The sequence below is a fragment of the Rhinatrema bivittatum genome, chromosome 2 (assembly GCF_901001135.1).
Source record: "Rhinatrema bivittatum chromosome 2, aRhiBiv1.1, whole genome shotgun sequence".
Lineage (NCBI taxonomy): Eukaryota > Metazoa > Chordata > Amphibia > Gymnophiona > Rhinatrematidae > Rhinatrema > Rhinatrema bivittatum.
Genome location: NC_042616.1, coordinates 723,179,581 through 723,198,566, shown reverse-complemented (window position 1 = coordinate 723,198,566; position 18,986 = coordinate 723,179,581). Strand labels below are relative to the sequence as shown.

Here is an 18,986-nt window from a genome sequence, read left to right as displayed (position 1 = left end):
TTGGTCTGACCCAGTATGGCATTTTCTTATGTTCTTATGTTCTTAACTGCTTATTTACTAAGCTGTAGTATTTCCTCTAGGGCTCTGGACCTAATGCTTCCATTTTCAAAATGGTGCCATAGTGACCTTTGCTCCTACACTATGTGGCCAGCCAGCACCATTTTGAAAATGTTGGTGCCAGGCCCTGAGCCCTAGGGGTGCTAGATCACAGGGCTTTCTTGGTAAGGGTGGGGAGGAAAGAGGTTGGGGGGGGGGGGGTTATTTCAAAAAAGGAAGAGGGATTTGGAATAAAGAGACAGGGTATGAGCTGGGGACAGTATACTTTTAAAACATTTTGTATTTTGGTGACCTCAGGGAGTGGCGGTGGGGGGGGGGGGGTGAACATGGTCTTTCTTGAGACCCCCCCCCCCATGGTTTTTGAAAGTCTTGTGGGAGGGATTCTTTTGATCACTTGTTAGTTTCCTGATATTCCTGGGAAAAGTCAACTACATCTTAGATTTCACTTTCCCTGTGTGTCTGAACACTTAAAAGTCATACAGAATATTTTCAAAGGCGTTATGCTTGTAAATGTAACATACAACCATTTCAAAAGCCATTTACCCTCGCTAGGTGCACTTAATGTGGGCAAAACCTATGGACAATTCAATGGCATATATTTTAGCAATTTTCAAAAGCCTGCTTACCCAGGTAAGGTGCATTTACAAATGTAAAACCCACATTTAATACTTGTAAATGCTTTTAAAAATCAGGCCCTTAGACTTTAGTCTGAATGAAGGATGGATATAATGAGCATCTTGGAGATCTGATAGAAAGAGGATAAGCAATGGGACAGTACAATACCAGGATATAAATTATATCACAATGATAGGATTGATCAAATTGGTGATGGGAGCGGTAGAGTTAAAGATTGCATAGAATCAAATAGGATGAAGATCCTGCAGGATACTAAATGCACTGTGGAATCTTTATGGATAAAAATCCCATGTGTGATGGGGAAGATATAGCAGTTGGGGCCTACTACTAGAATGAACAGACAGATGATGGGAAGCTAACAAATTTGGTAACACAGTAATAATGGGAGAGTTCTATTACCACAAAACGCTGGTGCAGGAGAAGTATTAAACCACCATTTTAGGTGTATTTTAATAGTGAATCCAGATAATACAATATAGTATTGTTTCTATTGGCAACTCCATAAACTCATATAAGAAGATTTTAAACAGGTCCCCCGACACGGTCCCGTGTTTCGCTGGGCTGCATCGGGGGGGACCCAGGGTATATTCAAATCTAAAGAGTAAACACAAAGTTAAGTCAGAATGATGGAAACAGTGGCTACATAGTAAAACCTATTCAACCATGTACATACCTCTGACGTCATACCCGGAGCGCGCAGGCTCTCACAGATGTGGGATATTTAAACATGAGAAAAAGGTGCGAACGCGGCAACTCTCGCGAGAGCTGTCAAAACCCTCCAAATCTCGGCAGATCCGTCCCTGCTGTGGCCATAGACAGACCTCAATAGAAGAGATTCCACTCAATTTCTTTATTAAGACCATGGGGGGCCACCGTGTTGAGCATAAAGATCCATTTCTGCTCCCTGCGACCGAGGATCGAGGGGTAGTCCCCGCCCCGGGAAGGGCGGCCCACCACCTCGATAACCGTGAAGCAGAGCTCAGAAATGGAGTGGCCATATTCTGTCCAGTGGGTGACTAAGGGCTCATCTACTCTATGTAACCGGATGTTAGAACAATGTTCTATCATGCGAGTTTTTAGCATACGCGTGGTTTTACCCACATAGAGTAGAGGGCAAGGACATTTCACCGCATATACCACGCCTTTAGTAAGGCAGTCTGATGTTGCCCATAATTGAAACAGGCGCCCTGTAGTGGGATGTACAAAGGATGATGTTATTTCCGTGTGACTGCACATAGTGCAGTGGCCACAAGGGCCGTGTGTACCCTGGCTGTATATTGAATCACCTGGTGAAGATGAATGTACCAAACGATCACGCAGATTTCTGCCGCGTTTAAAAGTAAAACGCAGCGGGCTGTGTAAGAGGTCAGTGAGTGCAAGAGCTGCCCAGTGTCGTCTTATCATCGAGGAGATGGCTCCCCCCACAATTGAGAAAGGTAGTATACAATTGTTAGTCTCATCCTCCGAGTGCACAGTAGGTAAGAATAGCCAATCTCTATGAGTGTACAATGCCCTTTTAAAGGCTCTCTTGACCACTCTGTACGGATAGCCGCGCTCCAGGAACCGGTTCATCATAATTCGTGCTTGCATTAAAAATTCTGAACGGGAGGAGCACAGGCGACGCAAGCGTAAAAACTGCCCAGTGGGGATATTGTCTCGTAATGCACGGGGATGGCAGCTCTGATACTGCAAGAGTGTATTACGGTCAGTTTCCTTACGGTAAAGCGTGGTTTCAAACCTGCCATCCCCCGCTATGATCATAATGTCCAAAAATGCTATTGCTCGAGGGTGAATACAAAAATTAAATTGAATATGTGCATTCAAAGAATTAAGCCAGTCAAGAAAACAGTAAAATTGTATGTCAGTCCCAGTCCAAATTAAAAGGACATCATCAATGTAGCGGCGCCAGACATGAATGAATCTAGACCATTCCGAAGGGTAGACAGAATGGGTCTCAAAATTATCCATAAATAGGCAAGCCAAACTGGGGGCCATGGTTGCCCCCATGGCTGTGCCTTTAATCTGTTGAAAATATGTGTTCTGAAATTGAAAAATTTTTTTGGTAAGTGCCAATTCTGACAACCTGGTGAGAAACGTAGTAGACACCCGATGTGGACGGGGGCGCTGGTCCAGGGTGCGTGAAATAACCTGCAAGGCCTCATCTTGAGGTATATTTGAGTATAGCGAGACAACATCTAGCGTAACAAGAAAAAATGGGTGTGAAGGAAAAGCCATCTCGGAGAGAAGAGAGATCAAATGCATCGAATCCCTAACGTATGACTGTATCTGTGAAACAAAGGGTTTCAAAAAACAGTCTACAAATTGGGATAAGGGTTCTAGGAGGGAGCCAATGCCCGAGACGATAGGACGGCCGGGCGGGTATACCAATGTTTTGTGTATTTTAGGAAGTGTATAGAATTGTGGCATAATTGGAAAGGCTGTAGTTAAAAATTTAAGTTCTTTCACAGTAATCATGTGTCGATCAGCTGCCTCCTGAACCACTTGCTTAATGGTATCTTTTAAATCCTCTGTAGGATCTGATGGTAAAAGTCTATAGAATTCTGTGTCACTCAGTTGCCGGAGTACTTCCGTATCATAATCAGTACGGTCCTGTATCACAATCCCGCTGGACCCCTGCTGGACTTTTGGCAAGTCTTGTGGAGGTCAGGAGGCCCCCCCAAGCTGGCCAAAAGTCCCTGGGGGTCCAGCGGGGGTCCGGGAGCGATCTCCTGCCGCGAATCGTTTTCCGTACGGAAAATGGCGCCGGCAGGAGATCGACTGCAGGAGGTCGTTCAGCCGGGGTCCGAAACCCCCAATGAACGACCTCCTGCAGTCGATCTCCTGCCGGCGCCATTTTCCGTACGGAAAACGATTCGCGGCAGGAAATCGCTCCCGGACCCCCGCTGGACCCCCAGGGACTTTTGGCCAGCTTGGGGGGGCCTCCTGACCCCCACAAGACTTGCCAAAAGTCCAGCGGGGGTCCGAAACGACCTCCTGCAGTCGAATCGTGTTGGTCTATGGCCGCCGCCATTTTGCGCCGCCATTTTGCAAAATGGCGGCGCAGAATGGCGCCGGCTGAAGACAACACGATTCAATTGCAGGAGGCCGTTCCGGACCGCCGCTGGACCCCCAGGTAATTTAAGGCATTGGGGGGGGGGTTCGGGAGGGTGGGGGATTTAATTTAAAGGGTCGGGGGTGGGTTTTAGGGTGTTTTAGTGTGCCGGTTTTCCTGTCCTCCCCCTTCCCCCGATTTAGCTACGGACCGCCGCTGGACCCCCAGGTAATTTAAGGCATTTGGGGGGGGGTTCGGGAGGGTGGGGGATTTAATTTAAAGGGTCGGGGATGGGTTTTAGGGTGTTTTAGTGTGCCGGTTTTCCTGCCCTCCCCCTTCCCCCGATTTAGCTACGGACCGCCGCTGGACCCCCAGGTAATTTAAGGCATTTGGGGGGGGGGTTCGGGAGGGTGGGGGATTTAATTTAAAGGGTCGGAGGTGGGTTTTAGGGGGTTTTAGTGTGCCGGTTCACGATTTTAATGATTTTCACGATACTCTAAACACCCAAACGGCGACGATACGATTCCCTCCCCCTCCCAGCCGAAATCGATCGTTAAGACGATCGAGGACACGATTCACATCTCTAGTGGCTATTCTCTAAAAGGTGAATTTTTAAAAGCCTGGCATGCGCCAAAACCGGGAGCTATACAAATATGTCGGGCAGGCGCATGCCGAGCAGATTTTAAAAGCCGCCTGAGTACATGTATCTCCTGCTGCATGCACAAATGAAAGTTCCAAAAAAGGGGCATGGGCATAGACTGGGTAGGGCATGGGCGAACCTGGATTTCATCTTCAAATTACTGCATGCCAAGGTTCCCTGCCATGTAACTTTACTTAGGCTATGAAGGACATGTAAGTAATAAAATAAAGATAAATAGATAGATCGGCGGGTTTTTAAGGGTCAGGGCTAACAGGGGAGCAGGGAGGCGATTAAACTATGGGGGTTTGGATGTCATGTCCCTTACCTGGGCAAACTGGGAACAAACTGGAAAAACTGGTAATGGCATTCGCAGTAGAAGTGGCATTTGCACACATAGGTGCATCCACTTAAAATTGCACATGTGTTTGCGTTCAGGATATTTTATAACATGCGCACGTATACGCACTTATGTTATAAAATGACTGCATCCTGGGCGTGGGCCAACGAATGTGCACACATGTGCACTCGCATGCCTGTTTAAACGTTATTATCTAAGTCAACTTGATTAATAGCAGTTTATGGATTTCTCCAGGAACTTATCCAAACCTATTTTAAAACCATCTACATCAACTGACCTAACCTCATCCTCCGGCAACAAATTCCAGTGCTTAATTGTGCATTGAGTAAAAAGAATTTTCTTCAATTTGTTTTAAATGTACTACTTGCTAACTTCATGGAGAGCCCCTTAGTCCTTCTATTATCCGAAAGAGTAAATAATCAATTCACATCTACCCATTCTAGTCCTCTCATATCCACTCTCAGCCGCCTCTTCTCCAAGCTCTTTAGCCTTTCCTCATAGGGGAGCCATTCCATCCTCTTTATCATTGTGGTCGCTTTACTCTGAACCTTTTCCAGTGCAGCTATATCTTTTATGAGATGTGGCAACCAGAATTGCACACAGTATTCAAGGTGGGGTCTCACCTAATCCTTATTGGAAGAAAGGATTTGGTGCAAGTGATAAATATAGTGGGGCCACTTGGCAATAGTGATCATATATGGAGAGGGGACATTAAAGAAAACTGTTGTATTAGCATTTAACTGTCAAAATGAAGACTATAATAAAATGAGAAAAACAGAAAAAAACTAAAAGGTAAGGCTGCAAAGATTAATAATTTCATCAGGCGTGGACATTGTTTAAAAATATATTTGATCTGGGCTTCCAAGATGGTATTCCACACATTAAAAAGGCAAAAGGAAGACCAAACATTTTCCAGCATGATTAAAAGGTGATGTAAAAGATGCTATTATAGCCATAAGAACAATGTTCAAAAAATGGAGAAAGGATCCAAATGGAAAAAAGCATAAGCACTGGCAAATTAGTTGCAAAACCTTGATAAGACAGGCATAAAAGGAATTTGAAAAAAGCTTCCCATAGAAGCAAAAACTCCTAATAAAAGCGTTTTCAAATACATCTGAAGCAGGAAGCCTGTGAGGGAATTGGTTGAAACATTAGATGATTGAAAAGTAAAAGAGGCATTTATCGAAGACTAAATTAATTCTTTGCTTCAATGTTTACTGAGGAGGATGCTGGGGAGATACCCATGCTAGAAATGGTATTTAATGGTGATGATTTGGAGGAATTGAAACAAATCCTGGTAAACCTTGAAGATGTAATAGGGGGCGGGGTGGGGCCTTCCTGGGGGCAGTTGGCCGGCGCGAGCAACTTACGTCAGCCCCAGGGCTGAAGTAAGTTCTAAAACAAAAGAAAACAGAAGAAAAAGGACGGGGGAGGTAAGGGAAGGTGGGGTGGGGGGGTAGGGAAGTTGAATACTGTGTACAATTCTGGTCGCCGCATCTCAAAAAAGATATAATTGCAATGGAGAAGGTACAGAGAAGGGCAACCAGAATGATAAAGGGGATGGAACAGCTCCCCTATGAGGAAAGACTAAAGAGGTTAGGACTTTTCAGCTTGGAGAAGAGACGGCTGAGGGGAGATATGATAGAGGTGTTTAAAATCATGAGAGGTCTAGAATGGGTAAATATGAATCGGGTTTTTACACTTTCGGTTAAGGACTAGGGGGCACTCCATGAAGTTAGCATGTGGCACATTTAAAACTAATTGGAGACAGTTCTTTTTCACTCAATGCACAATTAAACTCTGGAATTTGTTGCCAAGGTATGTGGTTAGTGCATTAGTGTAGCTGGGTTTAAAAAAGGTTTGGATAAGTTCTTGGAGGAGAAGTCCTTAACCTGCTATTAATCAAGTTGACTTAGAAAATAGCCACTGCTATTACTAGCAATGGTAACATGGAATAGCCTTAGTTTTTGGGTACTTGCCAGGTTCTTATGGCCTGGATTGGCCACTGTTGGAAACAGGATGCTGGGCTTGATGGACCCTTGGTCTGACCCAGAATGGCAAGTTCTTATGGTCTTATGAAATGATTTGCATGCACTTGCAGACAAATCAGCTCATTACCATATCTATATGGTACCAGGTATTTTAGGTGGGAGATAATGTGCAGTTTTTCAAATACCACATCTTATCTCTGTGTTAAGCAATTTACACACAGTAAATGCTGTTATAGCTTGCTAACTCCCTAATATGGTATAGAAGATCGCTCCCTAAGGGGTAGATTTTAAAAGCCCTGCGTGAGTAAATCCTGCCGGATATACGCACGCAGGGCACTTGTGTGCCGGCGCACCTATTTTGCATAGGCCACTGGCGCACGCAAAGCCCCGGGACTCGCATAAGTCCCAGGTCTTTGCTTGGTGGCGTGTCGGGGGCGTGTCGGGGCAGTGCGGTGTTCGGGGGCATGTCCAGGGGGAGTGGTGGCTGTCCGTGGGAGGGGCCAGAGGCGTGACGGCAGTCCGGGGGCGGGGCCGAGTGCTCCGGCACAGCGGCCTGTGCTGGGGCAGGGAGCCGGCGACGCAAGCAAGTTACGCCTGCCAGAGGCAGGCATAAGTCAACAAAATAAGGTAGGGGAGGGGGATTTAGTTAGGGTTGGGGGGTGGGTTAGATAGGGGAAGGGAGGGAAAGGTGGGGGGGGGGACAAAAAAAAAATTTCCCTCCGAGGCAGGCTGCTCGGCACGCTCAGGCTACCGATTTTGCGCAGCCTTGCATCGCGCGTATCTTTTAAAATCCGGCGTATTTTTGTTTGTGCCAGTTGCACGAACAAAAGTACACGCGAGCGTACTTTTTAAAAATCTGCCCCTAAGTTTGTATCTGAGGAAATGCTGTACTCTGCTGAGAACATGTTAATGCGAATTTTAAAAGCTGGATGCATGCTGAAATTGGGAGTTAGGCGTGCATCGGACTATTGCGCATATCCACCCAATTTTCTAAGGTGGCCAGATGTGCATAGAAGGCCAATGCATGAATATCTCGCATCGGCCAAAAAAGGGGGGTGTTGTGGGCGAGGTATGGGCGTTCTAGGGCAGGGCCAAGAGATGTGCCTGGTGTGTGCCCAGGGTCTGGGGTACCTATGTGCCTGGGTGTGTGCCTGGGGTACCTATGTGCCTGGGTGTGTGCCCAGGGTCTGGGGTAATGGGGGGAGTGTAGCCTAAAGAACCACGGGGAGTTGGGAGGACATAGCAGAGCACTGGGCAAACTGGTGGATGAACTGGTCAAACTGATCCTTGGCTAGACACATGGCTCTATTAAAATACAGGCAGTTGGGTGGGTGTCCAGAAGCCGACTTATACTGCTGGGCATGCATAAGCTTAAAATTAGGGGAACAGATACACGTGTCTAGGCTATTTTATAATATGTGTGCATAAGTATGTGCATGCACGTCTCTGGGAGCGCACCAATGCACATGTGTATATGTGCGCCCATGCACCCATTTGAAAGTTACTGACCCTATGTATTAACAAAAAAATATATGGTATTAATTATCTAATTAATGAAGTGACCTGCCCAAGGTCACCAGGAATGTTAATGGAATTTTGACCCTGGCTTCCTTGGTTTTCCGGCTGCTGCTTCAACCACTAGGCTACTTGTTAATATATGAGACACCTTTCATTATTTATTTAGCTTAAGACTTGGCTATTCAGCCAAGCGTTTCCTTGAAGAACTGAATGTACGCCACCAGACTCTTTACACCTCACAACATCATTTATTACAGTTATTGGTTTTGCTGTTACTTTATTTTGTTGCTATTCATTCTCTTACTTTGCCCCTTGTTCTGACACACTCTACAGTTGTTTTTCCTGGTTCAAATCTCCCTGTTATTTGTAATTCCTACTTTAGTTATATGTAAACCGACGCGGTATGATTTTTCATGAGCAGCGGTATATAAAAAACTTATAAATAAATACATTTTTGTGACTTAATCTTCCTATGAAAGACTCCAAATTAACTCATGGGAATGTGCATATTTTCGGACTGGGTGGAGGTAGCAGGTATCAGTAGGCTGCTGTATTTGAAAGCTTTGTAGGGAAAGCTCCATTATTTCAATACATTTTTGCACTTTCTCATTTTCAAATGATTGCAGTTGTCCATTGAGGCAAGGGTGATCCTTTAAAGCTCTAGACGCTCTTGTGAAAATGTCTTGGCTCCTCTTTCAAATATGTACATTTTTGCCTGCATTCTTTTCTATATTTGCTTTTACTGTTGTATCCTTGTTAATTTTATGCTGGTGAAACCCTGCCTAGGGTCACTAAAGAGCAGTTTGCAGAGCTAGGTTTCTGTAAAGGAAGTTCATGAAGAGTTCAATGAGCTTTATGCAAGCACTGCTCTTGGAGGGAGGCGTTCCCCTTGGAGGGATGGGTTCATGTGCCAATATAAATAGTGCTTCGGCATGAGGCACGGGAGACAGGGAAGTATACGGGCTGCCTGGCCAGGGTTTCCCTAGTGAGGAGTAAATAGCGTTGAGACATGCATAATCTGAGAAGAGCCCAGGAGGGGTTGTTGCCAGGATCACTGGCGAGATCTCCAGAGAGATTAGACCTCTTGGGAGAGAAGAAAAAGAGGTTGCCTTGGCTGGAAAAGCCCTCAGTGAAAAAGCACTTGAAGATCTGTGTTGGGAAGAATAACTTGATAACCATGGATTAACTGATGAAAGAACTGAGACAATATAGGAAGTGGATTCTGTTTTGGGAGCTGTACTGGAGCAGAGCTAGTAAGTGACTGTAATCTATGTTTTCTTCTTTTTCCTCTTGTTTGTTTTTCTTTTTGCTTTTTTGTTTTATATTGAACTGTAACCTGAGATTTTGGTTGGATTTCTTCTCAAAGATTATATTACTTTGGACTTTAAAATACATTTTATTGCTTTGGAAATACAATTGGGTTGTGGACATTTCTTCTTATTATGAGTCCTCCTTTGGGCTTCCCAGATTTTCTGGTCACCAATTGGTTGAACTCTGGAGGGGGATAGTTCTTTTCCCAGTTCCAAGGCTGCAGAAGGGTCACTCACCATCCCTGCAGCCTCCAAAGCTGAACCAAATGAGAAGAGAGTTATACTTGTTTTTAGGTGTCCTGCCTTGAACTGTGGATAAATATGGGATATCATTTTTCTAAATAAATACTAAAAAGGACAATTCACTTGTGCACTGAGTGTTAGGTTTGTGGACCCTTGTGTTGGAGTGAGGTTGACGCAACCTAGAGGGAAGGCCCTGTAGGTCCTCACCGCCAACTGCCGAAGCAAACGATACAGAGACTGGGCTGTAGCTTTGCTTATATCAGCCCCTTTCCCCTCAGCATGAGCTTCTGGGTTCCGGGGGCCAGCAGATCTTAGGTGGCAGTCTCTGAGGCATAGGCAGAAGAGTAGTTCCAGTGGAAAGTTGAGGCAGGTGGCAAGGTGGCAAGTAAGAATGGTCGTAGTCCAGTCTGAGGTCAAGGCAGCGGCAGGCAAGGATGGACATGGTCCAGGCTGATGTTGAGGCAAGAGGCAAGCAAGAGTAAACAGACACAGGCAATGGTCAGTTCAGAGAAATCAGTCTGAGGGCTGACAGGCTAGGGAAGAGGAAGGTAGGGCTGGAAGACCAAAAAGATGCCAATAAGGAGGCTGTGATAAATCGATATTTCAGACAATAAGGTGCATATCCTATTCCTATATGCTAACTTGAGTTTAGAAAGAGATTTCTCTAGAACCATACTAGTAGCAAATATGTTGATTGCATGTGTATGAGGAATTTTAGGTTGGTCCCCTCCATGGCACAGAGTGCATTATCTGCCTTACTATGTTATTCCTTTTTGGACATGCAAAATTGCTATGATAATGTCAGCAAGATCTGGAGTAAAGCCAGTATGATCAAAGGTCAAGAAGCCAAAATGATTGCCCATACTTTAGACACAGCATAATTTAAATATGTTCTGATAAGTGCAAGGTGATGCATATAGGGAAAAATAACCCATGCTATAATTACACAATGTTGGGTTCCATATTAGGTGCTACAACCCAAGAAAGAGATCTAGGTGTCATAGTGGATAGCACATTGAAATCGTCGGTTCAGTGTGCTGCGGCAGTCAAAAAAGCAAACAGAATGTTGGGAATTATTAGAAAGGGAATGGTGAATAAAACGGAAAATGTCATAATGCCTCTGTATCGCTCCATGGTGAGACCGCACCTTGAATACTGTGTACAATTCTGGTCGCCGCATCTCAAAAAAGATATAATTGTGATGGAGAAGGTACAGAGAAGGGCTACCAAAATGATAAGGGGAATGGAACAACTCCCCTATGAGGAAAGACTAAAGAGGTTAGGACTTTTCAGCTTGGAGAAGAGACAACTGAGGGAGGATATGATAGAGGTGTTTAAAATCATGAGAGGTCTAGAATGGGTAGATGTGAATCGATTATTTACTCGTTCGGATAGTAGAAAGACTAGGGGGTACTCCATGAAGTTAGCATGGGGCACATTTAAAACTAATCGGAGAAAGTTCTTTTTTACTCAACGCACCATTTTGCGCAAAATGGCGCCGGCCGTACGGCAAAACGATTCGACTGCAGGAGGTCGCTCCCGGACCCCTGCTGGACTTTTGGCAAGTCTTGTGGGGGTCAGGAGGCCCCCCCAAGCTGGCCAAAAGTCCCTCGGGGTCCAGCGGGGGTCCGGGAGCGATCTCCTACGCTCCTGACGTCGGGGGACAAAAAACAAAATGGCGCTGGCGCTACCTTTGTCCTGTCATATGACAGGGCAAAGGTAGCGCCGGCGCCATTTCTACAACGCACCGCAGGCCCGAGAGTAAAAGATCACACCGGGACCCCCGCTCTGGACCCCAGGTAATTTAAGGCATTTTGGGGGGGTTTGGGAGGGTGGGGGATTTATTTTAAAGGGTCAGGGTGGGTTTTAGGGATGTTTTAGTGTGCCGGTTTTCCCGCCCTCCCCCGATATACGATTTACATGATATTTACAAAAACAAAACCGCGACGATCCGATTCCCTCCCCCCCCAGCCGAAATGGATCGTTAAGACGATCGATCACACGATTCACATCTCTAATGTTTAACTTTTACTTTGTGAAGAGAAGGCAGCTTCTATTGCAAGTCTGTCCTAACCATAAGTGCTGTAACTCTGAACTGTGCTATGCTGCTGAGGTAAGCAGGCTGCTTGCGTTACTACTTTTTCTGCACTGTAAATAAAGCACTACTCTATAAAGAAAAAGCTGGAATCCAGCCCTACTAAAGCGGAAGACCATTCATGCTGTATTACAGTCCTCAGTTGGAAGATCTGATCTCTGAAAGTGAGGCATCATTGGTGACTCAGCAAACAAGCTGAGTTACTTTTCCCACTGAAAGGGGTCAGCTATAAAGGGCAAATCAGGAAGAGGAAATGAAAAGAGCTTGGGGAGAAGGAGACTGGAAGAATAAGTTGAAAGGTAAAAATCTTTAGGAGAAGAGATTTAACATGCTTGTAATTGTTAATTTTATGAGCAAATAGACTTACTCTGGCCCATGGCAAAGTGGTAACTGCTGCTTTATGTGGAGTGAGAGCTCAAATAGAGCGAAGCTTTGTGTTTTTGCTTTTTGTATATTTTTTCTCGTCTCAGCATTTTGAGTCATATAAATAACCCCACTTGAAGGAATATTTGTGGAGAATGTCCTCCCTGAACCAGAATGTTCTGGTCCATAGGAAGAGATCAAGAAGCCTTAGCTTCCCCTCTGCCTGTTACACAACCAGGAGCAGGACAATTCTCAGTCCCACAAACACAAAATAGCCCTGGGCCTGCTAGCTCATTCTCAAAAGGTAAACTCCCCGTGGAGTTTCCCATTGACGATTTCATGCTTGATGAGGTCCACGTGTACGTAAGTACCCGCAAAGTTTGTGAATCTTAACTTCCTGCCTGGGAAGCAAGTGCTGGAAGTTAACCTGCAACTCCCCTGAGTACTTTGCTGGGCTGGCCCGGTGCTGTCTCTCTTCTCCATGGGAAATGAAAGCTCGCTGTGGACAGCGCGCATACTTTTCTCTGAACTGGGGGGTGGGGGAAACATTGAAAAGTTTTTTTGGTTTTTGGTTTTTTCCTGTGGGTAAATATCGGTTGTACTTGCATAGGATTGCTTTGAAACTTGCCCCTGCACTACCTTCATAGACTGATGCCTTCCAGCAACACTGAACATTTATAAGGCGTTATTCGTTTGGAGCCAGAACAGTGATAGCCACCACTCTGCCATTCTGCCTTTTTTTTTTTTTTTTATAATCAAATGCTCTTTATAGCTTTTCTATAATATGAAGTTTGCTGAAGCAGAGACTGGAATTTGCGTCATTGCTCTTACAGAGATCTTTATAAATAAACATGCAGGAGCAATCATTGCCTGATTGACAGATAGCAATGGCAAAACAGACCAAGGTCCCCACCACCAAGCTATCTTTCTTCCTTCAGCTCAACCTCCCGGATGTAATGTGTGCTACTAGGACTTCAGCAACATCCTGTAGGGGGGGGGGGGGGCCTGCTCCGTCCTTAAAAGGAAAACTTTAACATTTTCTCTAACCCTTTGGGTGCTCATATGTTGTTGTGTCCCATGTGTGATGGAAGGTTGAAGGCGAGCAGTAAATACTGTAGGCGATTCGTAATTTCCTGTTACTTTAGCTAGACTCTCACCCAGGAGGGCAGTTTTCAAATTGCATTGTGGGACAAAGTCGAAGGCTATCTTTTGTCAGGGCTGTTGCACACTAAGAAAAAGCCTGTGTTTGTGAGTAGAGCCTGTAATATTTTAGGTGTGGTTACTACCTGGCTTGCATTTTGTCATATTACCTGTCATTTTATTTGTTTTCTAGCATTCCAGTTCCAGTTTGATATCATGTGCTCATGTGCTATTATTGATGCCTTCTGTTTCTTTAATGTGCAAACCATGCAGTTGCATTGCTAAAAGGGCCCATGTTCCCCAATCCATATTTGCCTCCAGTGGATGCATGCATGCCTTGGGCTTTAACCTGCAATGGAAGAGGTGGACCTTCTTAACGTCGAGCTGTATTTGTTGCTTTATGTCTAGCTTTCCAGTGCCTGGGATCTGTTGTGTCTAGAGCATCCACTCTGATTTTTGTTATCTTTCATCCCCAGCATGACATGCTAGTCCTGCAGCAGAAGGACAAGAAAAAGGGGAGAGAGGATGTTATGGAGGAGGAGGTGGCATCTCACCTCCAGGGGAAGCAGCTCATGTCTAGGGACCCTCCAGGGTAGAAAAGAGAGGCAGTTGCTCAGGACACAAAACCTCTTGGGGACTCAAAAAAATGATTGAAATGCAAGCCTTGGTCAATAGATGAAGAGCTGGAAAGAGTGCCATGCTCCTCTGCCATTCAGGTTGAGGAGGGGGGGGGGGGAATAGAGGGAAAAAAAAAGACTGGGGATCAGAGTGAAGGGAAAGAGAAGCGGAGATCAGGGTGGGAGCAAAAGGGCTGAAATAAGCCTATTTTCCCTGGGTGCTAGCTATGGCTTTGGTACTATAACAGTATACGCTATACATGCCGTACAGGTTGCTGAACACAAAAGAAGAGTCCAGGCATGAATGGATGCTGGCCAAAGAGGAGAGGAAACCCCGTAAAGATAAATTCAGTAAAACAGCTCCATATCTCAGCAGTCTGTGGGACAGTCACAGAGGGGCTCTGGAAGTGGATTTCTTGTAGAGCTGGGTGGGTGGGAACTCCAACCACAATAGTGAACAGGAAATGTACAAGGCTGTGGCTTTTCTCAAAGAGGAATTAGTTCAGTAAGGAATGATGGGGAAGTTAAGTGTCTGTAGCTCTGCTATTACATCACAAGCTTCAGCAAACAATTAAAAAAATATATCTAAACATTTTCAACTTTCAAAAATGTTGCTTCTGTCAATAGAGTCCTTCAACAATCTAAAGAGAGCAAAGATTTTCTCTGTAACTGCTTCAGCTAAAAGATGTTACTGGGATGCTTGTTTTATGAAGCCTATCAGTGAGTGAGCCATTTAGTTATTTATTTGTTTTTTTCATTTAACAACAGAGTAATTGGCTTGAAAGAAACAAAAGGGTGAGCTGAATAGACTGGATGACCAATAGGACTGCTAGATTCTTGGATCCTCTAAGTGAATGATAGCCAGTAACTTAGTAAAACTAAGTGATAAAGAATACTGTTAATAAACTCAGAGGTAATTCTCAGTAGAGATGTGCATCGTTTTTTTGTGTTCGTGTCGTTCTTTGTTTTTCGGCCGCCATGGAAATTGTCGGTTTTTTTCGGTTCGGGTCTTTTTTTTTCGCGAAAAATCGATTTTTAGTTAGTGCGCGCTAACTCCCTGTTAGTGCGCGCTAACTCTTGTTAGCGCGCACTAACAAAACTGTTAGATTTTGTTATTTTTTGTTACTTTTTGTTAGTTTTTGTTAGTGCGCGCTAACAGGAGTTAGCGCGCACTAATGGGGAGTTAGCGCGCACTGACTCCCGTTAGTGCGCACTAATCGGAAAAACAAATTTTTGCGAAAAAACAGGAAAATCCTGATTTTTTTCAGGCTCCCTGAAACATGCCGAATTGGACAATTTTGTTGCAATTTTCCAATTCGGCAAAAACGAATGCACATCTCTAATTCTCAGTGGTAAAGTCGATATGATGTATTTGTTCTTAGAGGATACATTAAGTCCTTCTCCCTTTTACATTTCAGTGTAACCCTTGAAATTTCTGGTTTTGAAATTTTGGAAATGTGAAACTTTTACCTATACCTTGTGTAATCAGACTATTTAAGAGTTAAACCGCAGAGAGAGAGAGAGAGAGAGTGTGTGTGTGTGTGAGTGTGTGTGTGTGTGTGTGTATGTAATTATTACAGAACAGCGATCCTGTGTGCTGGGTAGCCTCTGGGCACTGTTAGAGGGACAGACAGTAAGAATGTGAGAGCTGCAGGATAATAGAAGAACATGTGGACAGTCTGATGTGCTGCTTTTCCTAGAATTTGTCATTTTCTGTAAAACCAGATTTAAAGGGGTAAAACAGTCTGTCTGGAAATTGCCCTTTTCTGCCCAGCTAAGATATGGCAGCAGTTCCACAACGCATGTACTTTTGGCTGGCTTAACAAGGCATTCTCAGAGGTGCATTTAAGTCAGGAGAGGAAAAAAAAGAGTGTGAGTACTTGGCATTTTCAAAATTGCATGCATTATTCCTCTCCCCCTATGGCCCCTTTCGTCACCTGCACAAACAGCAGGTACAAAGTATATGCAGGTGCATACTTTAAGCTAGCTAATTTTCAAAGTTTGCTGCATGTATGCATGGTAAAAGTACCTGAATACTCTACAACTGTTTGGGCTATTTCAAAATTGCACCCCAGCCCCATCCCCAGAGTGTCCAAGTATCCTTAGCACGTGTTAAATCTGACCACTAATTGACACCCAAATGTCTTCCAGTTTCATATGTTTCTCTCACTCTAGTCCGGACTTCAAAGCTCCTGTGATTCTATGTTCCATGGGAAGGGCTGCAAGGTTTGACCCTGCTTGCAAAATTGTTTGGTCACCATGGAATCATTGTGGGAGACAAAGGGGCCATGTTGTGTCCAGGAGAGTGAGGCTTGCTGACCCGTTGCACATTCTACTCACACCCTCTGTTGTGGTGCTTACAGTCCTCATTACAGACAAGACTTGTAAAGGAAAGCAATGAAGAGGCAGTGAAACATTTTTTGACATGTCTCACATGAAGTCATTATTCTTGTTCTCCTTAGTGTAACACTTTGTTGGGAGTTTGTAGGTTCCTCTAGGGCCATAAAATATTTGTTAGTTGGGGCTGCTCTCGCCATCCTTACCCTTCTTCCTGCACCTCCTAGGGAGTGAGCTCTTTCTGTGTGTGTGTGGGGGGGGGGGGGGGGAGGAAATCCTTTGAGGCCCAGGTGGTGGAGTGTGTTCCCTGATATGTGTGTATCTCTCTGATGATGCATCCTCTTCAAGGACAGACCGCCTGGTCTCAGACTGGGTGTTCAAGTTAAGTTTACTGATTATTTCCAAAAGGTCAGTCACTGTTCCATGAACATTTCACAAATGAAACTGTACAGTTTGACTATATACATTGTCTCTCAGCTGGGGTGCTTGTGTCCATCTCTCTAGCACCTGGGAGGGAGCTTTCCACTGTCTCCTCATCTGTGCAAACAGCCCAGTAGATTGGGAAATCCTAGGGTGGAGCTCCATGCCACGAAAAGTTCCTATCTGAATTCAAAGTGCAGTCTGATGCCCACTGCCTGTGTTCTTATCCCTTATGGAGTGGAGATCCAGTTGGAAATCTCCCAAAGCTTGATGTTACAACCTTGGATGACCTGTCTGGGAGAGAAGCCTGATGTTCCAGTTCTTCTTACAACCCTCTATCTCCTTCCACAAGTATGTAGATGGTGGGAAAAACCTCTACACTAACAAAAAGGAGAAAAATATAAACGTCTCTGTCCAAAATATCTCACGCTGGGTAGTGCTGTCACTGGTCTTGCTTTCTCTAGGGAGTAGAGGTGTCACTCACAGCTCCTGCTTTCAGGATTGGGGAGGTTGCCAATCTCCAAAGCACAGGGTGTTCCCCAGAAACTAATCCAAAAGCTGACCAAAATCTACAAAAATCTTTCTTTCTTAAAAGGGAAGGCAGATCCTCTCAGATAGGGAGTGTACTCATGAGGAACCTTCTCTAAACTCAAGAAAAAACAGCAAGCTGGGTTAGTGGACCCAGCTTATTAGGGAGGAAGTAAAAATAGCTCCTTACTCTTTAAAACCTAACTCAAAATGACCACACATTCTCTACCTCTAGCTTCACCTTATACCCGTGGTATAACCAATAAAGTCAGCTCAGTGAAGAGACTGAAAGAGAATGGAAAATCCTAATGCTATTACTAGTCCTTATGGTAAGGGATCTAGGGCCATCTAGTAGCTAACCGAAGGATCAGCTACATAAGTTTTTGATTTTTGATCATAGGCAGTTTTATAATTACTAACAATATTATAAGCATGACATTTGTGCTTCAGCCTTGGACTCGTTTTCTTAGATACACAGATGCTGTAAATTAGATAAAGAACTGAGATACAAGGTTATAGAACAGATATAAGACCAGTTGACATTCTGTCTAAGATTATAGAACATTTTTTAATAGATACAAGGTCAGTTGATATTCTAATTGTGAGCCATAGATAACATCATGCAAGGCAATTAGCATGGAGACTGAGAGCAAATTACCATATGGCCATTCAGATTATTTGTTTATAATAGAAAGCCAATTACAAAAATTTTGACAGTTCTGTAACCTAGTTTGGGGATGAAAATGTACAAGTAAAAATTCTATAACAAGCTGTGTTATCAGTACAATTTTTTTGAGAGGGAGTTTATGCTGTTGCCTTGTGTGGCACTCTGCCTCTCCATAAGGTATCTTCTTATTTAATTTTAAAGATTTATTTTATAACATTTAAATAAAAATCCTTTTCTCTACAGCTGTTGGCTCTAAGCATCTATTTTCAGAGAACCACTACACTCTCCTTCCTCACCAAGATGGGCCTCAGGAGAAAAACAGCAACAGCAGAACATAGGGCCTCATCCTTTTGCTCTGTTGCCTGGGCCCAACTGTTGCTTTGAACCATAACATTCAAAGCATCATTCAGGCTTGGGCAGCCCATTATACTACCTTTAGCTCCTCCTCCTGCAGCCTGGATCAGTGCTGGGGGGAGGGGGATCAGAGGACTAAAGAAGGGTTGGGTGGTATGTCTTCAGCATGCTGCTATAAGGCTGAGCTGTTCCCTTCTACTCCAATAATACTGATGCAGGGTTATTCTGCTCCATTTAAGGGTGATCAATACTCATCCTAGCTCCTCTCTTGTTAAAACTCACTTTTCATTCTTTACTCTAATGGGAAGATCAAGAGTCAGCTTCTCTATCCCCTCTCCCTTCCCTGCAGGGGACTTATTTGGAACTGTGCTTTCTTGGGTCTCTATACTTCTTCTGGTAAAAAAAACACTTGCTTTGCTCCAAGTAGGGAATGGGATGTGCAAGACTGAACCATGTTGTATACCACAGAATGCATTTAGTCTTTATTTAAGGAAAATTGGGTTTTCAGTAGGGGAAAGGCCCTCACAACTCAATTGCAGTCTGGGGAGAGTACATGTATTTAGTAATCATAGTTGCAACATCAGCTCAAAAATATGTTTCATAAGTACTGCTACCCTCTTATTTTTTACAGTATCTGATATTTTGGTTATAAATTATCTC

General features: G+C 44.3%; 1 protein-coding gene across 5 annotated transcripts in view; it reads left to right on the top strand.

The window, feature by feature from the left end:
• The window catches only part of NCALD (neurocalcin delta), a 757,024-nt gene that overhangs the window by 585,509 nt on the left and 152,529 nt on the right, over window positions 1-18,986 (top strand). The window contains exon 1 of one of the 5 annotated variants that reach the window (XM_029591834.1): window positions 9,423-9,505. The exons of the other annotated variants lie outside the window; for them this stretch is intronic. The gene's annotated coding sequence lies outside the window, so the exon portion shown is untranslated. Of the gene's footprint in view, window positions 1-9,422; window positions 9,506-18,986 lie in introns of those variants that run through there. 5 annotated transcript variants of the gene reach the window in all.